Source organism: Penaeus japonicus, unplaced genomic scaffold (genome assembly GCF_977035675.1).
Source record: "Penaeus japonicus unplaced genomic scaffold, GWHDUDI00000001_assembly GWHDUDI00000034, whole genome shotgun sequence".
Lineage (NCBI taxonomy): Eukaryota > Metazoa > Arthropoda > Malacostraca > Decapoda > Penaeidae > Penaeus > Penaeus japonicus.
Genome location: NW_028234436.1, coordinates 11,423,253 through 11,435,752, shown reverse-complemented (window position 1 = coordinate 11,435,752; position 12,500 = coordinate 11,423,253). Strand labels below are relative to the sequence as shown.

Genomic DNA, 12,500 nt, shown 5'->3' with positions numbered 1-12,500 from the left:
TCCTTCTCACTCTCCCTTTCCCTCTCCCCCTCCCTGTCTCTCTTCCTCTCCCTCTCTCCATCTCCCTCTCCCTCTCTCATTCTCCCTCTCACCATCTCTCTCTTCCTCTCCCTTTCTCCCTCCCTCTCCCTCTCCTTCTCCCTCTTTCTTTGTGTCTACTTGATCTGCAATCAGTGTTTACAGTCAATAAGGTTCATGGTTGGCCATTTGTGTCATGCAAACGCCCGTATTCAACGCCGTCTTATTTCTTGCATATGCATGATGCAACGGGTGTGTGAAGCGTAATCTAGTGTTCATGAACATAGTTTGTGTGTGTGTGTGTGTGTGTGTGTGTGTGTATGTGTGTGTGTATGAGTGTATGTGACATCAAGTCTCAACACTCGAGTCTAGGCACTTCATCAATCCATCAATCTCACATCAACTATAAGGCTTAACACCATCAAGCCTAGCCTAGTAAGCACCATCATCCACATCACAGCTCTCACCATATTCGCGAGAGACGCAGGCACTGTACCATCGAATAGGAGGGGAGAGGGGGGAGGAGGGAGGGGGGTGGACCAGCTCGAGGCAAAAAAAACAAACAAGCAACAGTAATGAGTAATTTCACTGTCACATAAGCATTTTGTCATTTCAATAGGGATACCTGCCCTATCTTCGGGATCAGGTTAGCTGTAATCCCTTTCCTCCTGCACCCCCCACCCCCTTCCCCCCTTTCCCCTCCCCTCCCGTCCCCCACCCCGTTCCAACCACACGTACACACGATATATGATCCCTTGATGTATTCAGTCTTATTCAAAGAGAATATATATCAAGAAAAAAAATAATACTGCAGATATCAACGACTTTAACACTCCTCCTCCTCCTCCTCCTCTCCCACCCCAACCCATCTCCTCCTCCATTTCCTTCTCTCCCACCCCCACCCCTCCTCCTCTCCCATCCCCCCCTCCTCTCCCACCCCCACCCCTCCTCCTCCAAACACCCCTCCACCAAACACCCCCTCCCCTCTCCCTCCCCCCACCCCTCCTCCTCTCCCATCCCCCCCTCCTCTCCCACCCCCACCCCTCCTCTTCCAAACACCCCTCCACCAAACACCCCCTCCCCCCTCCTCCGGTATCCCTCCCCACCCTTCCATTCTCGACAGTTCGTGGCACTGCATGCGACCGTGGCATAAGTGCCTGGCGATGCCCTGAATCATGCTAGTTTTATGATAAGATGGAGATTTACCTGACAGATGAAGGGATGCGGGGGGGCGAGGGGGAAGGAGGGGTGGTGGGGGGAAGAAGGGAGGAGGGGAGGAAGGGGGAGGGGAAGTGGGAGAGAACGAGGACGACGGGGGGGAGAGGAAAAAAAGAGAATGAGGAAAAGGAGGAAATGCCGGAGAAAGAGAGAAAGAGAGAGAGAGAGAGAGAGAGAGAGAAGATAGATAAAGTGATAGAGAGAGAGAGAGATAAAAACAAAAGACAGAGAGTGAGACGGGTAAGACACTAAAAAGATAAGAGAAACAAAAAGAAAAATACGAATAAACGGGAGATAGATAGATAGATAGATAGATAGATAGAGAGAGAGAGAGAGAGAGAGAGAGAGAGAGAGAGAGAGAGAGAGAGAGAGAGAGAGAGAGAGAGGGAGAGAATGGGGGAAATTAACAAAGAGACACATGGGGAGAGAGACAGGAAGACACATGAACGGAGATAAATAAAGAAATACAGATAGAAAGATAGATAGAGAGAGAAAGAGAGATAGGGGGAAGTGACGGGCCAGAGACAGACATACTGGTGGACAAAGAAAAGACTTATAGCCTCTTAGACGCAAAAAATAAAATAAAAATGAAGTAAATCACATTACGAACTGTATTACATGATCTCTTTTTCATTCTTGTTTTTCTTTCGTGTCCATCTATGAATATTTTGGTCGGTTTGAACGTGCCCTATCAGCTGCCACATCAAGATTTCGGCCGGTGAAATTTTACGACCACTTATCAAAGAAAACGTCGAGTGAAGGAGGAGGGGGATAGGGGGGGGACTTAGATATTTTCAATTTCTTTAATTCTTGGGCAGGCACGATATGTGAAACCTAATTACTGAGCATGACTTGCCGGCGGCTCCCTCTTGGAGGGTGACGTCGCAAGTCTGAATAGGGCGTGTGGCACTGTGAGATGTGGGCGTGGCAGTAGTCATCAGATGGGCGGGTGGGAGGCGGGGTTTAAGTCGCGGAAGAGGTGTAATAGTTCCGGATACCTGCTTGGTAGGGCACGCGCGCGCGCACACACACACACACACACACACACACACACACACACACACACACACACACACACACACACACACACACACACACACACGTACATACACACATATGCTGATAAACATATTGATGGGTAAGTAGGTGGATATAAAAGAGAGATAGACAAGCAGATAATTTGTGATAAAGGGAAACCGAGAGAAGACGAGGAGAAAGAAGAGGAAGAGGAGGAGGAGAAGGAGGAGGAGGAGGGGGAGGAGGATAAGAAGAAGAAGGAGAATGAGGAGGAGGAAGAGGAGGAGAAGATGAAGAAGAAGAAAAAGAAGATAGATACATAGAGAAAAAGAAAGAGAGAAAGAGAGAAAAAGAAAGAGAGAGAGAGAGAGAGAGAGATAAAGAGAGAAAAAGAAAGAGAGAGAGAGAGAGTATATATGTGTGAGAGAGAGAGAGAGAGAAAGAGATAGAGAGAAAGATAGAAAGAGACAGAGACAGACAGAGACAGAGATCAAAGAAACCAAAGGCAAATACATAAACAATACACCAACCAAAAGACTATCGGGAAGGACCGCCCAAACATCGAGTGACAGAGCAAGCAAGCAAGCAAGAAAGAAAGAAAACAAGCAGGCAGGGACAATGGCGGCGGACAGGGACTATCTAAGGGCTGTCGGCCGCGACTCGAGTTCAGTTGATCTGAGCGAGGGAGAGAGACAACACGCGTCGCTCTGGGTCGGTCGGTTGGTCGGTGGGTGTGTTCTCTCCCACGGAATTTTGCATCCTCGTTGGTTGCAATCCTTTTTCTTTTCTATCGTTTATGCCTCTTGCTCTCTAGTGTTGCAAGAACGGAACGTCGTTTTCGAAGAGAGTGAACTAGTGAAGTGTTTGTTCCCGGAGAACAAGGGTATTGTTATGAAGAAGTTATTGTGAACCTTGTTCTACGGAGACGTGCACTCGTGTCGAAAAGCGAGGCTCGTGTTGTGTGCTTCAAGATCCTAATGCTGTGATTAAAATTAATGTATTACTTTCACTGTTTTTTGGTCCATGTATGTTTTAGTAGTTTGTGGGGAGAGAGAGAGAGAGAGAGAGAGAGAGAGAGAGAGAGAGAGAGAGAGAGAGAGAGAGAGAGAGAGAGAGAGAGAGAGAGAGAGAGAGAGAGAGAGAGAGAGAGAGAGAGAATCACACGGTAGGCATGTATCACAGGAGGTCAGAGAGAGGTAAGAGTCCTACCATAACCTTAAAGCCAATAAACATTTATTACATTAAAAGTAAACGTAATGATAACACCGATAACAACATACACAAAACCGTATCAATTTGATTTTACTTATATTATTTGTATTACCATCATTATCCCTATTATTATCACCCTTATCATTATTTTCATTATTGTCAGTATTATTATTATACCTCAAGAACCTTACAGAAAATCTTAAAACACCGCTATTTTAAACACTTCTCTCCCCCTTGTGGCACTCGTCGTAAAACACGGTGCCAAGCCTTCACTACGGAGCTTAGGTGCCACCGCCGTAATGAACGTAATGAACCGTAATTGTGCGAATAACGGCGGTGCAGTGTACTCGCGCGCGAATCCCGACACCTGAGACGGAACGAAGCAAACGAAACTCGGGTTCGTGAGATAATTGTGTTTCGAAGTTTTTTTTTGTTTTGTTTTTTTTTACTCTTTACTCTTTACTCTTTATTCCTTCGGTAACTTTGATGGCCGTTGCGGTCGTTATATTTGATATTTTGAATGGCCGTGAAAGTAGGCACTGATATGATCGTGTGATAGTAATATCTAATCTGTGTCAAGTCATCGGGGAATTATTTGGCAGGTGATTAGTATCTCCCCGTTCCCTTACCCTTCCCCCTTCCTTGTCCCCTTTGCCTTCCCTCTTACCTTTCCTTTCCTTGTCCCCTTCCCTTTCCCCTCGCCCTCTCACTTTCCCTTACCTTTCTCCACACCCTCAGCCTCTCACCTTCCCCCTATCCTTCCCACCCTCTCACCCTCTCACCTTCCCCCCATCCTTCCCACCCTCTCCTTCCCTCCCCTCCCCCTCCCCCACCCCAAGTCTGAATGTCGACGCCATAAAATCTATGGGAAGGAGATAACCCATTCCCTTCGGGTTTATGTCACTTCCCTATTGTGTGTCCCCCACCCCCACCTCCCCACCTCCCCTACCCCCCTACCCCCGGGCTACGAGAGGCCTGAGGGGGGTTCCGCAGGGCACCTGTGTAAGCTTATACTTGGGAGGGGAGGGGGGGGAGGAGGAGGGGGGGGGATAGGAGACACTTCCTGGACACATCGGCGGTCGGGAAATGTCACCAGTTGAAGTTGTTCCTTCTCCCCCCCTCCTCCCCTCCCCTTACACTTTTCCCCCTTTTTTCCTGATATATATATATATTTTTTTTTTTAGAAACCGGAACTTCTTGTGATGCTCTTTTTTTTTCTTTCTTTTTTCTTTTTTTTGGGGGGGCCCATCCCTTCTTAAAAACACGCTCGACCGCACACTCGACCACGGCACATAACTAATTCCGCGTCGCAAGGCATCCGATCCGCTTAAGAAGAGATAAAAAATAATAATAATAAAACAAAATGGAACGAAATAGAATAAAGAAATAAAGAATGGTGAGTGAGAAAATGAGAGGGAAATAGAATTACAAAGCGAGGGAAAAAGGAATAGAGAGAGAGAGAGAGAGAGATAGGCGTTGTAGCGTTGCGGTCTCGGGAGAGAAAGCGGTAAGGAAATAGAAGGGAGAGTGGGTAAACGAGAGAAAGCAGTGGAGGGAGAAGGGGAGAGAGAGAGAGAGAGAGAGATAGAGAGGGAGGGAGAGAGAGAGAGAGAGAGAGAAGGGGAAAGTGGGGAAGAGAGAGAGAGGGAGGAAGAAAGAGAGAGACAGAGAGAGGGGAAGAAAAAGAGAAAGAGAGATATATATAAGAACGTAAGCACAGAATGAGATAAGATCAAAGGAAAAATTGAGGGAGAGAGAGATATGAACCTAAGCACGGAAGGAGAGAAGAGCAAAAAAAAAAAAATGAAAGAGAGGGAGAGAGAGAGCGTGATAAGCCCCAGAACCACAATCCAGCGACAACGAAGGAATTCACTCGTCCAGCTCGGTTGTAGGTTGAGTCACGGCTCGTTAAGCTGTCGGGGATGTCTAAAGAGAGTCATTAGAGAGAGAGGGAGAGAGAGAGAGGGAGAGGGAGAGAGAGAGGGAGAGAGAGAGAGAGAGAGAGAGAGAGAGAGAGAGAGAGAGAGAGAGAGAGAGAGAGAGAGAGAGTCATTAGAGAGAAAAAGAGAGAGAGAGAGTCATTAGAGAGAAAGAGAGAGAGCCATAGAGCCATTAAGCGAGAAACCCAGTCAGAAAAGGTCAGTGATAAACCAGCGACACAAAACACAACGAAAGGAAACATCCCGTTGACTGGGGACCCTTTTCCCTGTGGAGGAGCGCCGCCCGACGTGGCTCCAACAGGCACTTCGGGATCATAAGTGCGGTGATGTTCCTGGTGACATTTGCGAGCGTGTGTGCGCGTTTCGGGGATGGGGGGAGGTGGGAAGGGGGGGTATGTTGTGTGTGTGTGTCTATATCTGTGTCTTAGGCAGAGTTTTTGTTCACGTGTGTGTATGTGTTTTACTGAGTCTGTGTGCACGTGTGTGTATGTGTTTTACTGAGTCTGTGTGCACGTGTGTGTGTTTTGTTTTAGGGGACAGAGTTTGTGTGCACGTGTGTGTGTTTGTGTTGTGTGTGTGTGTGTGTGTGCGTGTGTTCGTGCCTGGGGGAGGATTTCTGTGCACGTGTGTGGTTAGTATTAGTGGTCGTAAACTTGTTTTCGAAGTATCTGTAAATCGTGAGCCTGGCTATTCTCGGAAGTAAATCAAAGTGTTAATAACAAGGGTGTTTTTTTATTTTGAAAATTTTATTCATATCCGATTCTTGTTGATAACGTGTATTTTAAAACCAAATCACCCCCCTCCCCCCGAAAAAAAGGTGAAATGATAATAAGTCAATAAACTCATCTAAATAAAATAGATAAATAGGCCATGTAGCTCATCGTCAGTATCTAGTTGGACAAGAAGAAACCTATTCAGGCGTAAGGAAACAACGCGAAAGCAACAAACGCACATACTGTCCCCCTCCCCCCTCCTCTCCCTCCCCTCCCCTCCCCCTCCCCCCTCTTCTCTCCTCCCCCCCTCCCCCTCCCGAGTCAATCCCAGCGGCGATCAGTGACAACGCCAGGCAGAGTGACCCTTTCTGCGCGGCCTGACTTCTCAGCCTGACCTCGGATTAGATGCGGTGACCCTGTGGTGCTTGCGCCTGCAACTCATCGTCACTCAGAATCACGCCTTTCTCTCGCTCTCACACACTCACATCACATGCATACTATATATATATATATATATATTTATATATATATATATATATATATATAGATATATATAATATATATACATATATGTATATATATATAATATTATATATATACATATATATATATATATATATTTATGTATATATATATGAATATATATATATATATATATATATATATATATATATATATATTCATTTTTATATACATGTATATTTATGTTTATATATTCATATATTCACATATTCACACACACACACACACACACACACACACACACACACACACACACACACACATATATATATATATATATATATATATATATATATATATATACACATACATAAATACATACATACATACATACATACAGATAAGCATACACATGCACATAAACATGCATAAATATAGACACGCGCGCGCTGCCAGCAAGTGGCAAACAAGCGTTCGAGTGTATGTCACGCACGAGCGAGCACCTCCTACTGTCAGTTAAGAGCCGCCTACATGAATTTAGTCCAAATCATTCAATTCGGGCCGATTAATAGGGGAATGAAAGGCCTTAACGAGCCTTGCTTTCCCTCGCAAGACCGAACGGAAATGACCGACGTATTTACGTTACACGTCACGCCCGCGGATCCACCTGGCGAGATCAAGTGATACCGTTTGTCGTAACGAAACACTGGCACTCGGAGACGTCCACTCACCGCAGACCGCGAAGGCCGGTGGCGCGTCTTGCTCTCGGTGCGTCTGCCGAGGCGCGCCCCTCACGTGCGTGTCCCGAGGGCAGCCGTTTCCCCTCGCCGTCGCCGCCGCCGCGATGACCGTTCCATTGGCTCCCGAAGTGACCGGCTTTGCCAGTGGCCTGACGAGGCAGGTTTTTCAGCGGACCCGTCGTGCGAGGTCCCTCTCTCACGGCGAGGGAAACGTACTGAGTGTTGTCATGCCGACAGCTGCGCGCAAGGCCTCCTGCTGGCGATATGTATCTCTAAGGGATTTTGTACAAACCTGCTGTAGTTCGACACCAGCCGCCTCCCCTTCTGCCCGCGCGGGAGCACGTGACCCTCGGGGGGTCGGTTGCCACGCTCCAGGAGCACCGCGCAACCGGTTTTCGGCTGGCGACGGCCCCTTGCCAGATGCCGTCGTTTGGCTTGAGGGTAACGTTCTAAAACCTATTGACGGCGCCTCACGCTGTTTTCTTCTGCCGACGAACCTTATCGCGAAGGGATCGGAGCCCGCGCGCTCGTCCTCGGAGAAGGATCGAGTGGCCGCAGCGCCGGACGAAATCTGGAACAAGGAACCGATCTTGGAAGTGGCCACGTCAGTCGTCACGGTCCGGGCGCAGGTGTTGCAAGACGAGTATAAAAGGGCGGGGAGGCGTTCGTCGTTACCCGCCCACCCCTCACTCCACGCCCACGCCCGGCATGGCCTCCCGCCCCTCCGCCCTCCACCCTCGAGCCTCAACGACCGCGCGAGGCTCAGTCACAGCTCCGTTCAAGGAGTCGCGCCGCCGAAAGGACACCTCTTGGGCGACGAGAGACTGACCGCGAGAGGCAAGTCGACGCCACAGCCGCCGCTCGCCAACGGTGCGCCGACCAAGGGGCACGGAAGAAGCGCCAGAAGCACCAGGAGAGGGTCTCAGTGCCAGACGCCAAGCTGGGACGCAACGCGAGGTCAAGCAAGGGCATCGAGTACGGCCAGAAGCAAAGGCGGATCATGGGCTGCTTCTTCAAACGGTTAGTTAGTCGTCCCGCGCTCAGTCCTCCCTCCGTCGTCACCGCTGCGACCAAGGAAGGTCCTCGGCCGTCGCTGGTGGGAGAGGAAAGGGACTCGCCTCGCGGGGCCTTTTGTACATACCGATCCTATGAATTAAACATGTGAAGGAAATGGATTTCGTTTCCAACTTCGCGATTCTGTATTGCAACCGACGCAAGATATATATTGCATAAAATGAACGTGTACGCAATGCTTTGCCTGTAAATATGAACAGGGATGAATCATATGTAATCTGTCTTTCGAAGGAAAATATTACTGTGAGGTTTTGTTATCCACGTGTAAATAAAATGCGTGAGGTAAACGTGTGGTCAATTTTGCTCTTTTTTATTTTTTTATTAGATAATTAAACGTAGAGTAGATCAAAACATGTTTGCACTAAATGTTATACCTCCAAAGCAATATAATCTGAAGAATACAAATAGATAGGTTATGTGCAATTGCAGTAGACGCATGTTAGTCAGTATCGCAACACGCAAAAACACCTTTTTTTCCGGAAGTGATAGTGAGTGTGCTAATCAAGGACTAGTTTTTTTTATACGAATATTCATTGCGTAATCCTGCACTGCTTATCTTTACGATTACTTTGTAATAGAAATAATATCTAGTGTAGTATTTAGAATGGCGTTTGCTTCTTAATCAATAATCGGCTTTCATCTAAATTTGGTTTTGCATGAGTAGCTGAAGTTGCATTGATGTGCATCAACATTGTCAATTTATCAATCTCTTATGTAGCGGTTATAGTTAAAGCATTTGCGTGCCTTAGTTTATGTTTAAAATAGTATTCAGGATCATGAATTACGTTCAATATAAACAACATATATTGTTCATACATACATGCAGCTAGATACACACATAGTGAAATTTTTTAGAAGTTAATAACGTGAATAATTTAAAAAAGGGAAAGATCTCTGCCTCCAGCGCAGACGACTCAAAATGCAGAGACATCCAGTGCGTGTGTGTGTGTGCGTGTGTGTGTGTGTGTGTGTGTGTGTGTGTGTGTGTGTGTGTGCGTGTGTGTGTGTGTGTGTGTGTGTGTGTGTGTGTGTGTGTGCGTGTGTCTGTGTGTGTCAGTTTCTCGCTACCGGAGAGAAACCGCGCTGGCTTTCATCGCCAGGACTGAGACGGTTGGCCACCGCGGTACAAAAACACTCTCGGCCCCTTGCACCCTAGCCCCTGCAACCAAGGCATGAATAGTTACCGTTAAGGGGGGGGTGAGGGTGTGTGGGGGGGTGTTACCCTTCTTGTCCTAACACTCTCCTACCTTTCTACCCCCCTCCTCCCATCTCACCCCCCTTTTCTGTCCATAAGCGTCCCCGTCTTTGAAGCTGTTGCGAGGGAGAAGGGAAAAAACGGGGAGGGGGACCGATCAGCAACTGACACCCGGGATTGCAAGCCTTGGCTACGGATTAGAAATGACATGTTTTCGACTTTCCCTTCTCCGATTCCATGGATTCTCGTCCTCTTAAGGTGTTTGTCAAATGTAAGATCGCAACTGGGTTGTTTTTTGCTCTCGCTTTCAGATGAGCCTTTTAGCATATTGCTTTAGATTAAAATAAAAAAAGGCAAGGATTATTGATTTGGATTCCGCAAAGAAATTCGAGTTATTTTTCCTACAAAAACCTTTAACAGCTGATTAATCAACAGCTGATTGATATATCGTCGGAACTTTAACGGCACTAAAATCCATTTTTCCCTCCCTTTCTTTTTTTCTCTCTTTTATTTTCTTTTACATTTATAAGCGTATCCAAACAAAAATCCCGTGTCCCAGTGAGATAGACAAAAAAAAAAACAAAAAAAACAAGAACATGACCGTCTGAACGTGATGTGCCATGACTAAATGTGATGTGGCGTGAATAAGCGTTAATTTGAGAGTGACCCGCGGTTCTGTACGTGACTGAAGTGTTCTATCGTTGTGACATGTCGCTACGAGACGCGGTGGCAGGGGGGGGGGGCAAGTGAATGATGGGTGGGGGGGGGGGGTATGGCGAGATAGAATGATGTGCGATGTGGGGGGGTATGGCAAGATTGAATGATGTGCGATGTAGGGGTGGGGGTATGGCAAGATTGAATGATGTGCGATGTGGGGGGGGGTATGGCAAGGTGGAGTGATGTGCGATGTAGGGGGGGTATGGCGAGATAGAATGATGTGCGATGTGGGGGTATGGTAAGATGGAATGATGTGCGATGTAGGGGGGGGGGGTTATGGCAAGATGGAATGATGTGCAATGTAGGCGGGGGATATGGCAAGATTGAATGATGTGCAATGTGGGGTGTATGGCAAGATGCAATTGATTTGCGATGTGTGTGTAGGACGGGTTGTATGGCAGAATCCAAAGATGTGCAAATGGCATATGGCAAAATGGGTCGATAAAGGAGATGGCAACGTGGCAAGACTTGGCGCAAATTTATTTAAATACGTAGTTGAAGTTAACGAGCATGAAGAGAAAAAGAAAAATGAATAGTGAAATGCATGCAATATCAACAAACCTGTGTGTGTGTGTGTGTGTGTGTGTGTGTGTGTGTGTGTGTGTGTGTGTGTGTGTGTGTGTGTGTGTGTGTGTGTGTGTGTGTGTGTGTGTGTGTGTGCGTGCGTGCGTGTGTGCTTCCGCATAAGTGTACATTTACCTATACCAGTGCACACGTATGTACACCGCGCATGTACTTATCTATGTACTCGCATAAACGGATGAAGTGATGCTGAGAGGGGATGGGGGGAGGGGAGGGGAGGGGAGGGAAGGGAAGGGGGGGGGCGGGGACAAGAGGACTCCATCTAGTCGCCGATAAGAATAATCATGAGAAGGCACGCGAAGGAGGGGGAGGGAGGGAGAGATCGCCGGTTGGGGGGTGGGTAAGTAGAAGATATATAAACCGGTAATTATTGTACATTTCCTGCCTCCTCCTTCCCCCCCTAAAACCCCCCCACCCTCTCCAATCATTCCCCCCCTTCCCCCCATACCTTCCTCCCGTACTTCGACACCTCCCCCTCCCCCCCTCCCCGATACCTTCCTTCCGTACTTCGACCCCTCCCCCCCTACCCCTCCCCCCGATACAACACGTCCCCCTCTAGCCATGCTTATCGAAAAGCACACTTAGAACTCGTAAACAGAAACTCTCTCGAGCTGCCCTTTTCTTCGGACGAGATCACGTGACCCCAACAAGACAAGAAGGATAGGGAAGAAAGATAGAAGAAGGACAGAAGCGCCAGGAGTAGGGGGTCAGTTGGGAGGGGCGAGAGGGGGTGGGCAGGGGGGCAGGGGGGTCCTCTTTCCCTTTCCTTTTGTCCTGCAGTGAAATTTTCTATTTAGAGGAGTCTAATAGCCATTCTTGAAGCATTGGTTTTTCACTAAAAGGATTCCCGTTCCTTTCCCGCCTTTATACAACACGGATTTAAGGAACGATGTGTATGTGTGAGTGAGAGAGAGAGAGAGAGAGAGAGAGAGAGAGAGAGAGAGAGAGAGAGAGAGAGAGAGAGAGAGAGAGAGAGAGAGAGAGAGAGAGAGAGAGAAGCAGGCGAGGGGGAGAGAGAGAGCGAGGCAGGCGAGGGGGAGGGAGGGAGGGAGGAGAGAGAGAGAGAGAGAGAAAATCGAGATGGAAAGAGAGCGGGTCGGGCGAGGCAACAGCGCAGGTTAGATAGGAGGGCCGTTGTTTTGAGCTGCCATAGTTTACGATAGCGAGGTCCGGTCATCCCCCCCCCCCCATCTCTTCTCTTCGATTTCTGTCTCTTCTTTCCTCTTCTCTTCGATTCCTGACTCTTCTTTCCTCTTCTCTTCTCATCTCCTTTCCCTTCTGCATCCGTTCTTATAATTTTCTTTCTTGTTCTTTCCCCTCCTCTCCCTTCCCCTTCCTTCTCTTTCCCTCCTCTCTTCTCTTCTTCTTCTTCTCTTTTTTTTTCTCTCTCTCTCTTTCTTACTTTTTCATTTCCCTTTTCCTATGACTTCACTTATTGTCTTTTATCCTCTTCCTTCTCCTTCCCTTTTATCCTTTCCCTTTCTTCTTCTTATTCTTCCTTCATTCTTAATCCTCTCCTTTAATTCCATATCCTTCCCTATTTCCATTACTTTCTTTTATCCTTTCCCTCATCATACCCTTCTTTTATCCTTTAGCTTTTTCCTTTTATCAT

The 12,500-nt window shown here is 47.5% G+C and overlaps 2 protein-coding genes across 12 annotated transcripts in view; one reads left to right on the top strand and one right to left on the bottom strand.

Annotated features, from left to right (window-relative positions):
- The window catches only part of LOC122247341 (uncharacterized), a 127,961-nt gene that overhangs the window by 86,606 nt on the left and 28,855 nt on the right, over positions 1 to 12,500 (bottom strand). The gene's annotated exons all lie outside the window — the stretch shown is intronic.
- The window catches only part of LOC122247340 (BTB/POZ domain-containing protein 6), a 108,385-nt gene that overhangs the window by 77,416 nt on the left and 18,469 nt on the right, over positions 1 to 12,500 (top strand). The window contains exon 1 of one of the 11 annotated variants that reach the window (XM_086530809.1): positions 2,734 to 3,016. The exons of 5 other annotated variants lie outside the window; for them this stretch is intronic. The gene's annotated coding sequence lies outside the window, so the exon portion shown is untranslated. Of the gene's footprint in view, positions 1 to 2,733; positions 3,017 to 12,500 lie in introns of those variants that run through there. 5 more of the 11 variants (XM_043006567.2, XM_086530810.1, XM_043006565.2 and 2 more) reach the window with 5 other exon arrangements.